The sequence below is a fragment of the Monodon monoceros genome, unplaced genomic scaffold (assembly GCF_005190385.1).
Source record: "Monodon monoceros isolate NGI ecotype Baffin Bay Population unplaced genomic scaffold, NGI_Narwhal_1 Super_Scaffold_12, whole genome shotgun sequence".
In the NCBI taxonomy this organism is placed as follows: domain Eukaryota; kingdom Metazoa; phylum Chordata; class Mammalia; order Artiodactyla; family Monodontidae; genus Monodon; species Monodon monoceros.
The window spans coordinates 46003343-46026073 of record NW_021703768.1 but is presented as its reverse complement, the minus strand read 5'-3'; the positions used below and the strand labels follow the sequence as shown (position 1 = coordinate 46026073).

Below are 22731 nucleotides of genomic sequence, written 5' to 3'. Positions count from 1 at the left end.
TAATTGACCAATTATTATACTGCTTCAATGTGAAATCACTGGTACTATACACTGGCAGTCATAAAGACTATTTTGTTTGTAGGCAGGGCCCAAGCTTTAGTGTCTTCTAATAAAGAGAGGTCCATAGCAGCTAGTTCCTCAAGAGTGCAGCTTAAAAGAAGTAACTAGAAAAACTATTGCAACTGAAAGGCGTTGCTAACAAGTTTGTACACAAAAATTTTTCCGTAGATCATATTCCCATATCTTCTGTAAAACAGTAATGCCCATCAGGTATTATTTCTCTCTTCTCTCACTTGTGATGTACTAATCCCCGTCCCCAACCCATAACAGCAATATGCATTACCAGCCTGGCAGGACTAAATAATATATCATGATTTTGTGTTAAGTTTTACCCACAAATACTCTCATAGAGGTATGTATACTTTCCCAAATTGCTTTTGTTCACTCAATTATTCATTAATTTAATAACTGTTTACTTAACAAATATTTGTTCTAGGTCCAGGGGATTTAATAGTGAGTAGGGAAAATGTGGGCTCTACCCTAATGGAACTTAATTACTATTCATTGTGGTAAATAAATAAAAATGATACTATAATGGTAAATTTTATGTTATGTATATTTTACCACCAAAAAAAGTGGAAAAAAAAAAGATATTGTAGTGTCAGGTAAGAATACCCAAAAGGGAAATTAAGCAGTATCAGAGAACAGAGACTGATATGGGAATGGGTTTTGTGTCCTTTTAGATACAGTGGTCGGAGAAGTCCTCTTGCAGGAGGGGACATTTTGCCAAATGGCATTAAGTGAGCAAGTGAGATTAAGGACATGACCTGTGAGCAACTGCACTAAAGGGAGAGAGTAAGTCATTCTAAAGTCTGGAAGAAGAGCATTTCAGGGCTAGAGTGCAAAGATCCTGAGATGTGAAGGGCCTTGGAGTATTTGAGAATTGGAAAGAAGTCAAGTGTGGGGTGCAAAGTCAGCTAGAGGAATAACGGTAAGAAATGAGCTGGAAGGAGATGCCAGGGGCCAGATCCTGCAAATCCTGTGAGGTAATTTTGAGGCATTTTTGGGTTTTGAGTGTGATGGGAAGCTAATGAATGATTTTGAAAAGGAGGGTTATATGATTTAATGTGCTTTTTAAAAATTAAATTTTCATTTTGAAATAATTATAGATTCACATGTAGTTGTAAGAAACAATATAAAGAGATCCTGTTTACTCTTTACCCAGTGTCCCCCAATGATAACACCTTACAAAAACTATAGCACAACACCACAACCAGGATATTGACACTGATACAGTCAAGTCCAGAACGTTTCCAGCACCACAAGGATGCCTCCTATTGCCCTTTTATAGCCATGTCCACTTCCCACCCCCTCCTCTGTCCCTGCCCCTAGCAACCACTAATCTGTTCTCCATTTCTATAATTTTGTTATTTCAAGGATGTTATATAAATGGAATCCTACAGTATATGACCTTTGGGGATTGATTTTTTCAATCAGCATATCCCTGGAGGTTCATCCAGGTTGGTGTGTGTATTAGTGGTTCATTCCTTTGAATTGCTGAGTAGTGTCCCTTGTATGGATGAACTACAGTTTGTTTAGCCATTACCCACTGAAGGACATCTGGGTTGTTTTCAGTTTGGGGCTATTAAGAATAATGCTGCTATGAACATTCATGTACAGTTTTCTGTGTGAACATAAGTTTTTCTTCCTTTGGGATAAATGCTCAGGAATGCTATTGCTGGGCCACATGTTTAGTTTTACAAGAAACTGTTACACTGTTTTCCAGAGGGGCTGTTCCATTTCACATCCCACCATCACAGCAGGAGAGGTTCAGTTGTTCAGCAACCTTAACAGCACTTGGCACTGTCAGCTTCTTGCTGTTGTTTTTATTTTTGTTTTTTACTTTAGTATTCTAATAGGTGTGTAGTGGTATCCCACCGTGGTTTTAGTTTGGACTACCTTAATGATTAATGATGTTAAGCATCTTCTCATATTCTTGCTAGCCATTTGAACACCTTCTTTGTCACCTTCTTTGATGACATGTCTGTTCAGATCTTTTGCCCAAGTAGCATTTAATTTTAGCTAATAGCTACATCTGGGTTAATCTTTCCCCTTCTATTTCACCTTAGTAAATTGAGTTACATTTTAATATTTAAAACTCAAGGTTCTTAGGAGAAAGATAACGAATCTCTTAGCAAAATTAATTTTCCAACAAGTAACAATGAAATTTTATTCAAACCTCTTAGTAAAATGTGTTTACAAGGCAGAATATCTGTGCCAAGGGTGGGTCTACTAATACAATCCTTTTGATCTGAACTAACATTAATTTTATAACCCACATTTCCTACTGCGGTCAAGCTAAGCATTAGTCAACAATGTTTATTTGTACATAACAATGTCCACAGATATAAGTCCAAATGAAAGTAATCATCTAAATATTTTAATTCCCCCAAATGTGCTTTTGTTTTAATTTGAAGAAGAAAAATAATTAAGCAAAAGAATGGACGCTGTACTCTGTGTACTCTGCATGTTTAGACATAACTTTAGTAAGTGTCTGCTAATTAAATACAGTGAAACATTCAGTTGTTGACTAGAAAAATGCAGACGTACTATTTGGATGATTCGGATGAAAGAAACACAAACAGCTCCTTCTTTAAGAGCCAGTGATTCTGCACTTATATTCTTTATCCCATCTTCCCTTATGTAGACATATACAGATTCCTTCTTTGTGGCAGTGTTTCTTTGAGGAAAGTGTGCTTTATTGGTAGGATCATTTCCTCTTTTTTTAAAAAAAAAGTCAATTTTATTGAGTTAAAATTTACATACATTAAAATAAATCCATTTTTGCATAGAGTTCAATGAGTTTGGATAAACATATGCTTGTTTAACCATGGCCACGATCAAGAAATAGAGTATCTTCAAAAAAAAGAAAAAAAGAAGAAGGAGAAAGAAAGAAATAGAGCATCTTCATCATCCCAAAAAAGTTCTCTCGTGCCCCTTTGAAGTCAGGACACTCCCACTCCTCACCCAGGTCACCCCTCATCTGATTTCTATCACTATAGCTTAGTTTTTGTCTGTTCTAGGATTTCATACAAATGGATCCATACAATACGTTCCCTTTTGTATCTGGCTTTGTTTGCTCTGCATAATGCTTTTGAGATTCATCTAGTTTATTGGATTTGAATCCCAGCTCTTTTTACGAGCTGTATGGCAAATGGACCAATTATTTAACTTCTGTTTTCTCAGCTGAGGAATTGTCTTATTCGTACATTTCTGAGGGGGTTGTTATGAGAATTAATATCAAGGTAGCTGGCTTGGTGCTCAATAATTTTATCCGTATGGATATAAATGTGATTTATATCGTTATTTTTTTTTCCTTCATTCTCTCCTCCTATCAAAGGAGAAGTGGATAATTCTGAAGCGGCCACAAGCCTAATTCAACATGTTCTATGAGAGAAACCAGCACAGAGAAAACTCTGCCATCATAATTTTATTATTGAACAAAGACACTCCCCTGAATTTCTGGCTCTTTCTTCCCCATCTCCTTTGTCCTTGAGCAAATTGGTTATAGGCAGCTCTGCCTTCTCTGCCCGAGGTTCCATTCTGCCCCTTCCAGAGTCAAATGACTTCCAAGAAAAGGGCACAATAACCCTTCCCTCCCAACCCAGTAAAAGAGAAAATGAAACTACAGGCCGCCCCCTCCAGGGGCTTTCTGGATATAAAAGACTAAGCACAAGAGGCCTTTCCTTCTCCTAACAAAAATCTCATCATTCCTGACCTGATTCCATCAAGTGGGGATTCGGGATATGGGAGAGGAAGAGCAGCCGGAGATTCGATATTTCCTCCCTGATCGGTCACCTCTGCCAAATCTCTTCCTGCTCACACTAGAAAATGATTGATATTCTAGCTTCTTTTTGCTTTTACCACTGTTCACCCCATTTTGTTCTCTTACACTTTTGTCCATCTCTTCCTCTGTAGTGCATTCATGATATTATAATATGAACATTCATTCACAGGAAGTTAGGGGGTGGGCAGGAGGAAAGATACAGGGCCTATAGTTCTGGCAATTAGCAACTTTCAAGAATAGGGTTAATGGATTTAACTAGCGTCCCTTTAATCTTCTGAAAGACCTCTCTTTTGGCACTGACCCTGGCTTCTCAAGCATTGCCACCCACTGGGTGTAGTCAGGTCACCAACCAAAAGACAGCTCTCATGTGTTTGATCAAAGTCAGATCTGTCTCTACACACTACTATATATAGGGAACTATATTCGATATCCTATGATAAACCATAATGGAAAAGAATCTGAAAAGAAATATATTTATATATGTATACTGATTCACTTTGCTGTACACCTGAAACTAACACAACATTGTAAATCAACTACACTTCAATAAAAAAATTATACTGAATATATCCAAATAAAACTTACTACATCCATTAAAAAAGAACTTAGATCTGTCTCATCTAGGGTTTATCCAATCAGTCAGCTGCAGCCCCACTTGCTCAGATGGGTCTTTAACACTTGAATTATTAGAGTGGCTTAGTCAAGCGCACAACGGTAAATACAAAAAAAAGTGTGCACAAAAATGGTTTTAAGTAGCGAGTGTTTGGTCCCAAGAAATTAATAATTCTTTGGAGTTGATACAAACTGTTTTGCTATGGATGGAAAGTACATGTCTAGTTAACATGGGTATGTATATTAGAAATAACATGGCAGGAAAAAAAGTAAGATGGACACATGATTCCAAATGATATTCAGATGCATTCATTTCCAGTTATTGAACTTGTTTATTTCTCTGAATAGAATGATATTTGCTGCAGGTAGCAAAATTCTAATGAAAAACCCGTGAGACATGACTGTCCTTTAAGGTACGCTTTAGCTTCTGTTCTTTCACATGCTAACGAAAACCCTGTTGTTATTTCATGAAAGAAATGAAATATTCACAAAATTAAGGCTTTAATGGGACGTTGAAATAAGAGATGAATTTTAGGGGTACATTTAGGGGTACATTATAATGTTTTAATTTTGATAGTGCATGTTAATCAAGTTTCTCTGAATATCTCCCTGAGTCAGAGGTTGTTGGTATTCCTCTATACTCCCCCAACCCCAATCATCCATTCTAGATGGGTCCTACGATTCAGTTTTACCAGTGGAATGTGAGGGAAGTGAGCCCTATCCATGGCAGGTAAGAGTGTGTGTGCTTTCTCCATGCAGTCTCTCCTTTCCTTAGAGTTAAACATAAAGGAATCCAAGATGGTAGACTTAAAAGATGGAAGAAGCCTAGGCTTTGTGCTTCAAGGAGGGCTACACAGAAGAGCTACCCAACTTGATTCAGACCATAACATAAGAAATAAATAACCACAAGAAAAAAACTGTATTACATTGTCACTATGATATTAGGGTTGGTCTATAGTGTTATTAATTTCCCTGGCTAATGTAGTCTCTTTCCCATATCTGATTTGTGTGATGAAATGGGGTTGGTATTCACAGAACTAACTCCAGGAAAACACAGGCAGCTATCTTTGAAGAACCATTTACTTCCTTATTTTATTGTTGTTTCTGTATAGGCTGGGGTGGGGTAACAGATGGATGGGTAGAGGGATAAGTATACCCTTATTAAGAGTCAGTCTCAGGGACCATATCGTCTCTTACTTTTCAAATCCCAGGTAAGGCATAACAATTAGAATTTCTATAATGGACTACTAAAATCTTACGGGTTTAAGGGAACCTTATAATATGTTTCATACTTGTCTACCTTGCAGACATAGAGGCAGAATATTATTTTGTTTGTTTGTTTCCTTTTGGGTTTTTGCATCCCAAGGTAATTACCGTATTAAGAACTTAAGGAAAGAGGTGATCATCATGAAATCAGTGGCCAGTGAATTAGAACCAATTTCTAGCTGCTTGAGAAAGAATTAATTTTATTATTTCTTTGAAAATCTAATATTGGCAAAAATTACTTTATTATTTCTTTGAAAATCTAATATTTGCAGTAATTAATTTTATTATTTCTTTGGAAATCTAATATTTTTTTCCTATAAAAAAGCCAGCTGGGAAAATGAGGCTTGGTTCTGCCAGAGTAAATAGTAGACTAATTGTTCTCCATTATGAGCACCCATGGTATAACTAAATGGTCCTGCCCACCACAGACTCTGGAGGGGTAAACTATGTGTTATCTAGGAAAAAAGTCCTGTCATCTCCCTCACTGGCAAACATGAGTGATATAAGAAGAGATGATTGCTTCTTACTCTCTGGGACTAAAGGAAGAAAAAGATTACATAAAGCCTGGAAAGGATTATTCACCCAATATTTGTTGAGAGTTTACTATGGGATAGGCATAAATTCTCAAAAGGGACCAAAGAAAATATTATATGTAGTGAAGACATTACCCCTTCCAAAAGAAGAGACATAATTTCAATTCATTATACTTATTCATTTGAAATAAAATATCTTATAGGGAAATACTTATATAATACATGTATGTGTATGTATGCATTCATAAAAATACATACATGTGTGTGGACTTCAAAAAGCAATACTGAGAATTATTTTTCTATGCAATTAACTCACATTTTTGCCTAATGTGGTAGATTGCAAAATAGCCACAATTCTTCAAACCTACCTGTCTGCATGCCCCTTTTATAACTTTGCAGCTTCTCCTATCACAATATGGCAGTTATTTTTCCTCTCCTTTGAATCTGGGCTGATCTTCTGACTTGCTTTGGCCAATAGATATGACTGAAGTAATGATATGCGAGTTCTGAGTCTAGGTCTCAAGAGGTCTGTATGCTTCTTCCCTCTCTTGAAACTGTCAAGGTAACATGTAAACAAACCCAAGCTAGCCAGCTGGATGATAAGATACATGTGGCCCAACAGCCCCATTGTCCCACTGCCCAGCAAACAGCCAGTCAACCTCAGAAATAAAGCCTCTCTGCTGCTGACCACAGATGTGAGAAAATATGATCAAAACTCAATGCTCAGAAGAGCCACCCAGCTGAGTCAAACTGTTGACCCAGAGAATAGTAGGCTAAATAAATGTTTGTTGTTTTAAGCCACTAAGCTTTAACATGGTGTGTTAGGCAGCAAGAGATAAGTGATGCAACCAGCAGGGGGATTTTAATATATGCATTAACCATGGAAGAATTTTTAGTAGGCTGCTAAATAATATTCTACTTATTTTTAAAAGTAAGGTTCTCATTCCTAAACTACAGTCTTTTCCTCTAGTGCTCACTGTGGTAAATACATAAGCAAGCTGGAGTTTAAATCTCAAATTCACACTTATTTACTAGGTAGACCTCGGGGAAGTCACTTGGCCTCTCAGGTTTTAGTTTGTCCTACGTTAAGATGGAGATATGCTATTTCATCGAGTTTTGTTGGGAGGATTAAATAAGCTGACATAAGTAAATTGTCCATTACTATATCTGCAACATAATAGACACACACAAAGCAGTTCTTTTTCTTCCCAAGCTTTCTGTTTCTTTCCATTTTTAATTGTGCAGTGATTCCCAGTGTCCCCCTCTGTCACTAATTCTGGAACTATCACTTTGAAACAGAGTTAACTAACTTTCATTCTAGTGGCCTCTCCCTTGCTTAAAACAACTTTTTTCCCCATGGGTTTTACACAAACTAGGTTTATTACACAGATAACATCTACCTTTAAAGAAATTATGTATATGTTTATATTGTATATATTATATATAGTTATAAATTATACATTATACATATTGTATGTGCATATATGTGTAATTTGCTTATCACTACCTGAAATTAATGTGTATATTTCTATACTTACATATTTGATTACTTAGTATTGTTTGTCTCACCCACAAGAACATCAGCTCTCTGAGGTTTTTGTGTTTCATATCCCCACCCCTGGCACAGCACCTGGGACACAGTAGACAATATTTGTGGAATGAAAGGATAAATGAACAAATGCTTCTCAATCATTACTATGAAACAAATTTGCACATTCGTGGGAAAACATTTAATTCAAAGATTTTTTTTCAAATGCAATTTTGAAAGACATTAGAAAGAGAGAGAAGTAACATGACATGAAGGGATTTCACTATTGCTTGCTTTATGCAGTTTGCCTTTTAATGGTTTTTCATCACAATGAGGATTTCCTAAAATATTTTCTCATCTAAGACTGAAGATTTCATTTGAAATTTTGAATAGTAACTGTAATTAATTATGTAAGTACTCTCTGTAGTAGAAACTGTTCCTATGACTTAAAACAGTTAAATTATAACTATGAACAGCATAATCAGACATATATACTCTGTCATAAAACTGATTTGAAAAGTTGGATTTGAATCTCATAGGGTAAAATTAAACTCTTTTGGAAACTCTTCTTATCTCTCAGTTTAAAATATATTCCAACTTGCTGTGTTCCCCGGAAGGAACCTATAAATCCTTGACCATGAAAACCCTTTTATTATCTGCTGTTAAAAATGATTTCCTTCGGGCAAATTGCACTCTCCAAGCAATCCTTTATTGCCTATATGACATATTATGGTCCAACAGTGGATCTAAGAATGCTTTGGAAACCTTAAATTGCTCTAAGCTTTAAAATCAAATGCTTAGACTAAGCCAGTTCGTCTAACAAAAAGAGCAAGCAGAAAAAATCAGGGCAAAAAAAGAGGGAGAAGCAAATGCAGAAAACATTAACTTAGAAAGTCAGAAAATATGAATTTTTATAGTTTGGGGTTTCATTTCCAGGTCATTTCATCTAAAATGCTTTGTCTATTCTTCAGGCTGCTGTCATTGTATGAATAACAGGCACCCTAAATAGATTATGCGTAAACTGAAGACTATGGAACTTAATATGCACAAAACTCTGTCATAATTTTTCTTTCAATTAGGATAAAGTTTATCTTTCCGTGACTTCAACTACCACCTAAAGGCGAATGATGTCTAAATCTGTCACCAGTTCCCTTCTCTATCAAGTGTTCCAACGGTCCTCACCAAGTAAATGTCTTACCATCACCTCATCACCAACCACCAAGTCAACGTGACCCACACAAAACTCAGTTATCTCCCGTACTACTTATCTCATCCCATGACATGGTAACCCACCAGGCTCCCCAAGCAGAAGTCTTGCCGTTTTCCCTTCTCACTCTCATTCTCTCTTTAACCACTCACCAGACCTGTTGTTCTACCTTCAGATTCCAAACTTCTAACCATCTTTCACAATGTAGTCTCACACCACCTCCCCAGATCATTGCCTTTCATTTTCCCTTCATTCCTTCAGGCTGCTGAAGACTATTCTTCTTGGGAGGTGTTGATTTGTTAACAGGAAATATTTCCCAAACTCAATATTCCTCCTTACATCAGTAAAATTGTGAATACATATAATATTACTCTTTCATCTTGGTGTTTCATAATTTTATGTACATTTAAAACTTAATTTATTGATACTTTTTAGAGAAACTATTTTTTCCATACCTTTGTTAGTTATGTATACTTGTTTTATAAATATATTAAAAACACTTATAATGCATAAGTAATGATCTGCAATTTTTCTTCCAGATTTACAATAAAAGCTCACCCATATCAATTTTAAATAACGGCAAAAAAAAGAAGATCCTTAGAAGAGATTATGATACTAAGTGAAGTAAGTCAGAGAAAGACAAATATCATATGATATTGCTTATATGTGGAATCTAAAAAAATGGTACAAATGGACTTATTTACAAAACAGAAATAGACTCACAGACATAAAAAAAAAACTTATGATGACCAAAGGGGAAAGACAAGGGAAGGGATAAATTAGGAGTTTGGGATTAACAGATACACACTACTATTTATAAAATAGATAAAAAACAAGGACCTGCTGCATGGAACAGGGAACTATATTCAGTAACTTGTATAACCTATAATGTAAAAGAATCTGAAAAAGAATATATGTCTGACTGAATCACTTTGCTGTACACCTTAAACTAACACAACATTGTAAATCAACTATACTTCAATAAAGAGTTGTTTGTTTTGAAAAAACAAAAAAGACCGTTATAAACCAATAACAATTGACACCTTTTCTAAAGAAACAGAAATTTACAAGTGAAAAGTAAATTTTCAACTCACTCTAACAATAAAAATCTTGAAATATCCAGGAATAAATTTGAAGAGAAGTGTGAAGATATTGTATAGGGAATATTATGTAACACTACTGAAGAGTGCAATGTAAAAACTGCATAAATGAAGAGTCAACGTTTTGTCTTTGCTGTAAGAACTCAATATTGTGAAACTATCAATTTTCCCTAAATCAGTCCATAAATTCACTGTGACCAAAATAAAACCCCAATAGTATTTTATTTTACAAGTTATCAGAATTTTTCTAAAGTATATCTGGAAGAGTAATAAAGGAAAATTTCGAACAATAAAGAGTATAGAGCAAGAAAGTATCCTTCCAGATTTAAAAACGTATTATAAAGCCGGAGTAATTAAAACCAATGTACTGGGACAGGATTAAACAGATCAATGGAAGCTTTGTATAGAAATCTAGTCAAATATACAATGGAAAAGCAAAGATGGCATTCCAAAACAATAGGGGAGAAATGATTATTGAATCAATGGACTTGGACAAGCTAGTATCTTTGAAAAAAAAAACCTGGATCCCTCTATCCTTTCCCAGAATAGCTTTTATATGAATCAAAGATTTAAATGTAAAAAGCAAAGATAAAATTACCAAAAGAAAACACAGAAGTTTAGTACTTTCTAAACATATTAATTATTTGTGGAAAATTAAATAATAAAGAGATATTGGAAAAAATAGCAATACATGACAAAAAATTAAAATCCTTTTATATATGAAATAGGTTTTATACATATGAAATATTAATGAGTACGATGGCAGATTAAAGAGTAATCTGTAACATGATGCCATTTATATAAGACTGTTTTCCTACTTCTACACATCTATAAATGTATAAAGAAAGGTCTAGAAGAATATGCTACAAAATAATAATTATTATATTCTCATAGGCATAGGATAAGATTTTTGATAATTTTTATATTATTTGACTATATTTGCATTGTTTCAACTGTTTATAATAAACATTTATAATAATTATAAAAATAATAAAGCTATTTTAAGCAAAATTAAATTTGTATGGAATAATAAACACAGGAAAAAGCCAAGAGAATACTGCAAAAGGAAAATAAACAAAAACTACTACTCCATATATTTTTTAAACAATTTTTATTGGAGTATAATTGCTTTACAGTGGTGTGTTATTTCCTGCTTTATGACAAAGTGAAACAGCTATACATATACATATACCCCATATCTCCCCCCTCTTGCGTCTCCCTCCCACACTCCCTATCCCACCCCTCTAGGTGGTTGCAAAGCACCGAGCTGATCTCCTGTGCTGTGTGCCTGCTTCGCACTAGCTATTTTGCCATTTGGTCTACTCCATATTTTTTAAAACAGGATATAATTCACATACACGTAAGAGAGAAACTATGTGAACTGGTGTTTAAAAAAAGTTCATTATTTATTCATTATTTATTATATTTCATTCTCAATTCATCCTCTGGTTTACCATGCAAATAAAATAATCATTTAAGATATTTATGACTCAATTTATCTGTTTTTGACTGATATAAAGAAATATAAGGAACCATATTTTAGGCATAGGACAATGCTTAATAACCCTTTTATTAGAGCATTTTTTTCACTAGAAGAGATTTAATAATTGATAAAAATGTACAAAAATATTCACATCAGAAATGCTTTAGAATGTGTACCACGAAGTCAGTACTTCTCAGTGAGTAGGGAAGGTAAGACTTCCTCAATGAAAAAAAGCAAGAGAAAGATCAGATTGTAAAAGAAAAAAAAAAGAAAAAAGACAACTGTTAAAAAAATCATTTAAGGGGTTTCCCTGGTGGCGCAGTGGTTGAGAGTCCGCCTGCCAATGCAGGGGACACGGGTTCGTGCCCTGGTCCGGGAGGATCCCACATGCCGCAGAGAGGCTGGGCCCGTGAGCCATGGCCGCTGAGCCTGTGCGTCCGGAGCCTGTGCTCCGCAACGGGAGAGGCCACAACAGTGAGAGGCGTGTGTACCGCAAAAAAAAAAAAAAAAATCGTTTAAGTCAACATGGATTTGTTTTAGACAAGGATATTGCAACCATCACTTAAGGTTTGGTGGCACATTCTTTATTAGGTCCTTAAGGCAATATATTTAAGCTAATTTACAATTTAATTTGATGTTAACTTTTTAAACATCACCTCAAAATAATGCCCTCACAATAGCCTTTTTAAAATGCATTTAGAGAAATATGTGAAGACACATATTAATCAAACTATCAAAAATTAAATACAAAGAAAAAATATTAAAAGCAGCAAGGGAAAAACAACAAATAACATACAAGGGAATCCCCGTAAAGTTAACAGCTAATCTTTCAGCAGAAACTCTGCAAGCCAGGAGGGAGTGGCAGGACATATTTAAAGTGATGAAAGGGAAAAACCTACAACCAAGATTACTCTACCCAGCAAGGATCTCATTCAGATTTGACGGAGAAATTAAAACCTTTACAGACAAGCAAAAGCTAAGAGAATTCAGCAGCACCAAACCAGCTTTACAACAAATGCTAAAGGAACTTCTCTAGCAAGGAAACATAAGAGAAGGAAAAGACCTACAATAACAAACCCAAAACAATTGAGAAAATGGTAATAGGAATATACATATCGATAATTACCTTAAATGTAAATGGATTAAATGCTCCAAACAAAAGACATAGACTGGCTGAATGGATACAAAAGCAAGACCCGTATATATGCTGTCTACAAGAGACCCACTTCAGACCTAGGGACACATACAGACTGAAAGTGAGGGGATGGAAAAAGATATTCCATGCAAATGGAAATCAAAAGAAAGCTGGAGTAGCAATTCTCATATCAGACAAAATAGATTTTAAAACAAAGACTATTACAAGAGACAAAGAAGGACACTACATAATGATAAAGGGATCAATCCAAGAAGAAGATATAGAAAATAATTGTGGCTTTATTATAGTAGTGCTCAATAGCACCACTATAGTTAAGGGTCTACCAGGTTTCCATTAAGAGCACCTATTTCTGAGTTCACCGTAAAAGATCATATTGGCTTTAACCAGCTGGATAGTGCACAAAAAAGCAGTTTTATCCGTTGCTGGTGCTTTTCTTGTACTACTAGATATCAAAAACCTTTCATTATATCTTCAAAATCCAACTTGTATAAAGTAAATCAAATCACCTCATGATTTAGACTTTAGAACAAAGTAGAGATACCTGCAGTTATCAGTAAATTGCCACCTTTCTTTTTTTTTTTTTTTCTTTGCGGTACGCGGGCCTCTCACTGCTGTGGCCTCTCCCGCTGCGGAGCACAGGCTCTGGACGCGCAGGCTCAGCGGCCATGGCTCACGTGCCCAGCCGCTCTGCGGCATGTGGGATCCTCCCAGACCGGGGCACAAACCCACGTCTCCTGCATCGGCAGGCGGACTCTCAACCACTGCACCACCAGGGAAGCCCCTTAAATTGCCACCTTTAATCCATTCTGCACTGCCCTATGAAAGGGTCACAGACAGTTATGACTGTATGAAAATATGATTCTTGATACAGAATCAAAAGTTATTTTTAATTTCCTTTGCTTTTATAAAGTCCACAATAACAATACGTAAATGTACTTTTATTTCTGTGATATAATTAAAACCCAGTGTTATTTCAATTGACTTAAAATAGAATCCCTGGTCTGAATTAGACTTTAAATCATACTGTAAACATATTTGGTATAATTTATTATCATCATCCAGTTGCTCCAAAAGGGTGCTTCTGTGCTTTTCCAATTCCCCTCCACTCAGTTCACTGCCAGAAGTATCCCAATTACCAGAATCCTTTGCAGTATTTTTCTTAGGTGATTTGTGTCTTGATTCTGATCTTTGTCTAGTTCTGTCTTTTTCGCTTTCCCAGTCTTTTTCTTTTTTATCCTTCTCCTGTTCAGCATCTGACTCTGGAGAGTCAGATTTATGTCTTCTCTTCTTGCTTTTCTTCTTATGTTTTTTTGATTTCTTATAACTTCTCTCAGATTCAGCACTAGAAGAATGTTAGACTCTGATTGCTATCTTTTTTTCTTTGAATGGCTGTCGTTATAATGTGAATCCGACCCTGATCGAGAGCGGGAGTGTTTCCTGTGATGTTTTTCAGATTTCTTAGAATGTTACTTATTCTTTGAATGATGATGTTGACATTCATGATCTTCCCAGAGAGCATCCAATTCCAGTGGAGGAGTGGCTTATTTCAACATACTCTTAAATGCAGATTCTTTTCGTTTCATCTTCCAAGCCTCCTCTTTTTCTCTTTCATGTTCATGGGCTTCTGCCTTTTCTAGTAAACTATTGAAAGCCAGCTTAATACTTCCTGCATCTAATGTCGTTGATCTTTTAGTCAAACTGATTATTGCCACAAAGTCTTCAAAAGTAGTATTTACTTCAACTACAAATCCTTTATTCTTTAGAATGTCTTTTATTGTCTTCTTCTCATCATGATAACATGCTTTAAGATCCTCAACATAAAACTTGAAAAGGTCAAGTGCAGTTGATCCTGGCTGACCAAGCATATTAGTGAATCTAATGTCAGAACTAATTATTGGATACAATTCCATCCAAGATGACATAGCATGCAGTTGTCCATGTTCATGCAATTCATCTAAAAATATCTGAAAAGATTCTCTATTTTTACGCTGTCGTCTCCTTTCCCGAAGCAAACTCTTCTATTTTTCTTCTTCTTCTTCCTTTTCTAAAGCCCGAATGTGTTCTTCAAAGCAAATTAACGCATCTTCTTTATCTATGTTCTGTAATTCTTTATCTTCTGCAAAAGTTGGATTATCCATCAGATACTGCTGGGCTTCAGACCAAGTAGTAGAGTATGTCACGTTAGCCATGTTGTCAAGTATGTTTTTGAAGGCTTCCCAATTTCTCTTTTGCAACTGCTTTGCTTGCTCCTTTTCTTTTTTTGAAAGAAAGAATAAAACACCTTCAGAGATTTCAAGATGACCACGTTCTGATATTGCATCCCAGACTTCCGTCTCTCCAAACGTTTGCTCTGCTTTTTTGTATCTAGTTGTGGAAGTCATTTTCTCATGATTTTCAAGAAAATGCTGGAAGGATTCCTTAGCCTCTTTGTATTTGGAGCTTGCTTCTTCTTTTTCTTCTTTCTCTGTCTGGACTTTATAAGCATCAAAGGCCTGCTTTTTGTTCACTCAGCTTTGCTAAAGCACGTATCGTGGATCATTAACGATCATTTTCGTAGCTTGCTCCCATGAAGCATTAGATGGTACCCGCTTTTCTTTCAATAATTCTTTAAATGCTTGCTTTGCCTCCTCCTTTGTATTCCAAGTATATGTGTTTTTTTGCCGGTTGGCTTTCTTCCTCCTCCTTTTTCAGAGTAAAATCAGCTACAGTTTCCTGCTTAGATGTTTCTTCTCCCGTATTACTAAACACTTTAGCACTTTGATCCTGAACAGCAGGGGTACTAGTAAGTTGTGCTTGTTCTTCAGTCAAAACTGTTACTGTATTTTCATTATCTACAACAGTAGCAACAATCGAAGTAACCCCAGGCTCAGGAACAGCTGGAACAGTTCCACCGACAGTACTGGAGGCAGAGGTGGAAGCACTGGCATTGGCTGCAGCGGCGGCAGCCATGGTGCTCACTGTGGTTGGAATTTCTGTTGTAAGAACTGGGGCTGTTGATGTTATGGCGCACTCTTCTTGTTTACCGCTTTCTTCAGCTTTGATCATTGTGGGCAGGCTAGATTTTGTAATAAGACTTCAGCAACAATGGTATTCTCGGATCCTTCAAGATCTTCAAGTTCTTTAGGTTTGGCCCAGTGGGATTCTTTTGTTTGAGAATTGTGATAGGAAGGCTTTCCAGAGTCAGATTTGTACTGCTTCCAGGGCATTTAGATGAAAGTTGCTCAGCAGGACTTTTAAGATCATCTGGTTTCTCCCCAATAGATTGTTTTGTTTCAGTATTGCAATAGTAGGTCCTTCCATCAGGTGATTTATGTTCAGTCCACGTTGATTTTGCACCAGGTGTTGTACCTGCTGCTACATGCATGTTATTTACTCCTGGCAGTAAAGGCAGGCTGCATGGAAGCCTGACACATATGAGACATCATCATTCCAAGCATTACTGAAGACATCATTCCAGGCATTTGTCCCATTGGTGGTCCTCCCATTGGGTGCATCATTTGGGGCATCATTCCATGAGGTACAGGAGGCATATTCACTCTCTGACCCATAGGATGCATTCCCACTGGGGCATAATGCATGCCAGGGTGCCCCATCATAAGGCCTCCATGCTCAGCTCCCGTCCCCAGCCTCATCGTCGGACCGATTAGAATTTTAAACTAAAACGTTACCTGATTTTTGAAGGACATGTATTTTATTAAAAGTTGTTTTCATTTAAAATTTTAATTTTTTTTTCTTTTTTTTTGCAGTATGCGGGCCTTTCACTGTTGTGGCCTCTCCCGTTGCAGAGCACAGGCTCTGGACGTGTAGGCTCAGTGGCCATGGTTTACGGGCCCAGCCACTCCGCGGTATGTGGGATCTTCCTGGACCGGGGCACGAACCCGCATCCCCTGCATCAGCAGGTGGACTCTCAACCACTGTGTCACCAGGGAATCCCTAATTATTTTTTAATCAAACTTAGATGTTTAATACTCAAAAGTTCATATAAATTTCAGCAAACTTGTCTCATCCTTTCTCTTTGTTTTTCTTCTTTATCAAGGAAAAAATCCCCTAACTATTCCATATATAGCTCTGCAGGGGTGTGTACGCCTGTGTGCACATACCAGTACCAGAGGTTTGGAAATGCAAGTCACAATGTATCATTAACTGCATCTCTCCTGTTATTTCCCAGTGGAATGGCTATACCTCTGGGCCATGCTTAACCTTAGATATGATACTTCTTCCAGCTCAGCAGCTCATATAATAACAATTTCACTTCTACAGTAGGCGATGGAGAAAAGAAAACATATAAAATTAAGTTTTATGACAAAAAAATTCACTTTCCCATTTTTTAGGGAATATAAACTGATGGTGGAAACTATACTTTATGGGACAATTCATGAGAGGATATTATAAAATATATTCCAATTTCCAAGGAAAACTATAAAAGAATAAGAAGTCAGGAGGCTTTCTTGATAACTCCCACCCCTAGACTAAGCCAAGCTCCTCTGTTATAAGCTTATATTCATCACCCTGAGAATTACTATTCCAAGTAGACTGTAAGCTTTGAATGGAGGACTTGTATTTATTTTGTTTACAATTGTATCCTCAGTGCCTAGCATAGTGCAGGGCACAAAATACAGACTAAAAGTTGTTTATGGAGTGCATGAATAATTAATTAAAGGCCCTGGGATTAAAATCAAAATTCTTCACTGTGTATAGTTTTGTTTTTACACACATACAAACACATATAATAACATGTATAACATAGTATATACTGTACTATTGTACCAATGTATTATGTATATGGAAACACATACATAAATTAAATTTTAAAGCCATAAATACATTTTCCAATATTTACTGCTAATGTATTATCTTGTACACCCTCTGGAGTGAATGCTACCTCTACCATCTCCCATCACCCCTGTCACTTTGAAGATAACTGATCTAAAGAATTACTGACAGCCTCATTTATTGACTTATTGAATGGTGACAGAAAACATGCAAAATAAACAGGAATCTAGAAAAACAGTCAGTGTCAGTCATAATTAAGAAAGTGGTCAATGGTACGAGACCAGAGCTAGTAAAGACCAACATTTGCATCTCAAAACTCTATGATGTGACATAGTTTATATCAGAGCTTTGCGGTCACTGCTACTGTGGCTGATCCAGCAGATTACACGGTGACAGGAAACAATCTGGTTTTAAGGAAGGTCTGATTTGCCTAAGTTTAACATCCCCATATCAGTGACATATTATAGACTGAATTTGATTCAAACTACAAAGTAAAGACATTACCCAGCTCCTGTGGAACCAAATGCCCAATTTAATTTAGGCTCCAAAAAAGTGATCCCTCTGGATCATGAGTAATCCTGCTTAATCCAAACATTCAAAGCTGTTCTCTATTTCAGTTCTGAGTTTTCCTTTTTTTCTTTGTCTTGGAGATTAGTCTTTTCCAGAATGGAAGGTACAAGAATAATGTGGAAGTGATTTTCAAAGTGGATGCCAAGGATTTCCTAGCCATTCTCAATAATTCATAGGGGAATCACAGTCGTTAACGCCGGTCCTAAAACCATCTACAAAAACACAGCTACAAGAAATTCACAGATGATAATAAATGGTAGCTTAACAAATATGGCCATATTTCTTCTTCCAGCAGTAGCATCTCTAGTTATAATTTATAACCATAATTATGGAAGCTGATTAAACTGAGGTATGAAAGATTTCATTATATGTGAATGCAGAGTTGATCCTGTTTAGCACACATATGCCAATTATCACATGTATCTAAAACTCCCAGGGTTTCTCCTGACTCAACTGGAGTTACTATATTTCTTGCTAAATCCATTCTTTATTATTCCTCATTCTTCATTCAAAACCCAGAGTTTTACATTTGGTTTTCTTAACTTTTACTGTTTGCTCCTCTGCTGTCTAACTGTACCAGCCTTCCCTCCTCCACACCCTCTCTCTTGTACTCCCACCATATTTCCCTGTTTTGCTTCCTCTCTTTCTTCCTAGACTCTGATCTTTGCTCTCTTACCTGATATTACTAAGAATTTAGCAAGAATCATCCTTTTTCTAAATCACTAGTACGAGATGAATCTTGCACCTTAAATTTGAATGGAGATCAGAGTTAGAAATCATGTCACATTTAAGAAAATGTGAACCAGTGCAAAGCCACTATTTTATACCTGTTCATTTAAAATGTCGCTGGCTACATGTGTTGAGGTTTTAAATGCATGTAATTAGGGTTCCAAGAATGAGATTACACAATTTTTTTCAGTTTGTAATGGTCAGATGCTGAAAATTCTTTGCATATAAATTGTAAATTATAAACAGAAAGGCAGGCAATCGGGAAGGCAGGAAAGAAATCAGGGCCTGTCAGAGACAGGGGAAGAAGGGTGTAGTTTGATGCCATTGTAGTGCTTGAAAGAACAAGAGTGTGCTGCTTTTCGAGCTAAGGTTTTATCTTCACCTGTCTCCAGCTGTCAGACAAATGCACTGTCTAAGATGGGCAGACCATTAAGACATTTTAGCAGAGATGTGTTCATTACTTTGGCTAATAGGGTTCCGAGTTCCCTGAAAAAGTAATATTGGCCAGGCAGATTCTGATGAGGAGGGGATGGAAATACCTCTTCGTTGAAGGGAGGCTAAGAGAGAGACAGTAAGGAAGGAGAGGCCAGGAGCCTGTGTCAGGCGTGGGGGAGAGTGACAGTGATGAGTCCAGAAAGCCCAGGGAATTATGAAGACTCTGTGTGCCTTGGAATGTCAGACTCCCCACTTAGGTGGTTAGGACACTCAGGAGGGGAATGGCATGAATAAGGTGGGGATGGACTATGGCTGTTAAGTCAGGGTGGAAGGGAAGATGGAGAATTCTGGGAAGGTACCAGTCATCAAGTCCAAAGGAGCTCCCAAAGGGAGGATGAAATCTGGAATTGGACGTCAGTGACCACAACAAGCAAGTTAGAGCCAGAGAGTTCGGAAAATGGAGCTTGGAAAGATACCTGAATTGCAGGTGTGATCTGCAAAATATCTAACCAGTACAGAACGAGCACCACCAATCAGAAGAGATGCCAGGGAGAGCAGTGGAAGAGTATTCTGGAGTCCAGCTCCTTTTGGGTATTAACCCTTTAGTTGCTGGACTGTTCAGGGGCCCCCAGTGGACCAGCTAGTGGTGGGGCACTTGGGGAACTTGAGACGGGAGCTATGTATTTACTGGAGAAACATGGCTGAATAACTAAAATATATGTTAGAAAGTGGCTGCCTAGCCAGAAGATTTCTGGGCTCCCCTTTCAGCAAGCAGGGACCGTATGACTAATTCTTGACAGAGGAATATGAAGGAAAGTTCTGTTTGGTTCACAGCTGAGGTAACTAAGCACTGGGAGTAAGATTATTTTCCCAATGATGACAGGGAAATCTTGAAGCCACAGGATGATGGAGCCATAGGATGGAAGCCCCGGATCCTTGAGTTACTACTTGAAGGAGGCCTTTCTCAGGAGAACTTTCAACAGGAAAACCAGAACTGGACTCAGCATGACTGAGAAATTAAATTTTGTTGTATAAGCCTACTCAGTTTTTAGGATTTTTATAGCAATTAGCTAACCCTGAACAAAGCACGGAATAAAAATACTTTAGCATTTTAATGCATCCACTTCGCACTGATAAATATGAGCAAATTTCTTAGTTTACTTGTCTCCTTTGAGAGAATGTAGAACATTCTACAGAGACATTTAGGTCACAATTAAAAAACCATAAATTTCTATGGTTACCAAAGAGGAAGCAGGGGAGGGATAAATTAGGAGTTTGGGATTAACACATACACACTCCTATATATAAAATAGATAACCAACAAGGTCCTACTGTACAGCACAAGGAATTATACTCAATATTTTGTAATAACCTATAAGAGAAAAGAATCTGAAAAAGAATATATATATATATAGTTATATAACTGAATCACTGTGCTGTACGTGTGAACCTAACATGACATTGTAAACCAACTATACTTCAATAAAAATAAATAAATAAATATATATGAAAAGTATCTGGATCTTATGGTTTCATCTTTCCAAGAAATGAGAGGTTTTATTGTTTGTTTTCTGTTTTCCTTACATTTTGGAGCATGAGTTCTCCTTCTTTTACAAAAAACTATAGGGGTTCCCATATTACATTGAAAAGCCTGTTTTGTAAACCCAAACCCCACACAATCACACAGTAAACTGATTTCTCTAAGGGGAGATGCTCAGAGCAAAATCTCATTCAACTCTGTATCCAAGGGGGGGCCTATGGGGCTCATCCAGTGAGTGCTTTTTGAATGAATGAATGAAGTCACTGCTACTAGAAAAGCAATGTTCTGAGGAAAAGTAAATTAGAAGGCAATTATGGAGACCAACCTGGGGTCTTCTGCTAATTAACCTTATGATATAGAATTCTCTAGTCCTTATTTCTTTGAAGGACTTTGGTGACTTTAGAGTTTTGGCTTCTCAGTTTCCAGGGAGAGAGCTGTGTGGCCCTGAGAAGGAGCGATCAGCTTATACCCAGAGAACTATTTTATATCAAAACTTAGATGAAAACTCTGACTTTCATAATTGAAGAGTAGTAGTATTTTCCCTTACTGTGGCACCTACTATTTTTTTTTTTTTTTTTTGTGGTACGTGGGCCTCTCACTGTTGTGGCCTCTCCCGTTGTGGAGCACAGGCTCCAGATGCGCAGGCTCAGCAGCCATGGCTCACGGGCCCAGCTGTTCCGCGGCATGTGGGATCTTCCCGGACCGGGGCACGAACCCGTGTCCCCTGCATCGGCAGGCGGACTCTCAACCACCGCACCACCAGGGAAGCCCGGCACCTACTATTTTTGACTCTCAGTCGTTTTTCATCTGCAAAACTTAGATAACATTAATTTCACCTCACACAATGACTGTAAAGAGAGCACGAGGCGGTATCAAAGTGCTATATTGCACTCAATATCAAAGGAATGTGGCGACCTTCAATCTCCAGACCTATTTAGTCAACTCAGGGACATGTGTGCATCATTAAACCTGAGGGTTGGGATTATCTTTAAATTCAGTGTGTCATTAAAAAAATCCTATAGTACTTATTTCTCCTGGACTCAACACAATTCCATCGGCTCTTGGATACTCTTGAGAGACATAAACCATCAGCTAAAGTATTAACTCAAAGTTTGGGGGTAAGGAAGTTATTATTCTGTTCATCAGAAAAGAGCTGAAGTATTTTATCAGCTAAAAAGCTGGTTGTAGGGATTTTTCTAATCCCGAGTACTGACTTTTCTTTTAGTTGTCTTCAGTGCCTTATCCAATAGCTCTTCAAAATAGAGGATCTCAGTTTGACTTGAGATGCACCTTCTAAAGAGGAACACTGAATTGAGTATAGCATGCTCCTCCTTTATATCTGGATACTTCTGGGTGGGTCTAGATCACCAATAATCACAGCCTGCAATAGGAGGTGAGTAATACAGAGTGTGATCATCATTCTCCGTAAGTGTCTCGTCACACTTTGATACGATACAGCAGAAGGTGCCAAGGGGCAGCTTGGGGAAAATTACTTGTGTGGCTCCTAATTGGATGTGTCAGCTGTGAGTGATCACTGGGCTCATGATTTAATGAACAAAGTAAAACCAGGCTAGTGAGGCATGGGGCTGGCTTTCCCTGCCCCAATGAGTGGAGGTGGGGGGCAACCTTGGAAGGCTGGAAGCAAAACTGAGAAGCAGGCAATATCGAGTTTGCCACCTTCTCTTTCCACTGTGCGCTCTGCTCTCCACTTACAGAGCTCCCACCCAGCGGAACAAGCTTGGTGTCCACCAGTGAAAAGTCTTCTCTTTCCTAGGAGGCCACAGCAGGCCTGGAAGCCCGCCAGTCACCCTTGAGAGAACATCACCTCTGCTTTGCTGGATGGGTGACTGGTCTGAAGCTTGCCCCATTGACAGGGTTTTTCCTAGGAAATCTCATGTATAACAGGTTTCCTTAAAGCTCATCAGAAGAGCCAAATCATATACTCATAGGTT

The 22731-nt window shown here is 37.4% G+C and overlaps 1 protein-coding gene and 1 pseudogene across 1 annotated transcript in view; both read right to left on the bottom strand.

Moving 5' to 3' along the window:
- The window catches only part of RAB3C (RAB3C, member RAS oncogene family), a 304692-nt gene that overhangs the window by 215457 nt on the left and 66504 nt on the right, over positions 1 to 22731 (bottom strand). The window lies entirely within an intron of this gene.
- On the bottom strand, positions 14688 to 16364 carry LOC114893379 (annotated as a pseudogene).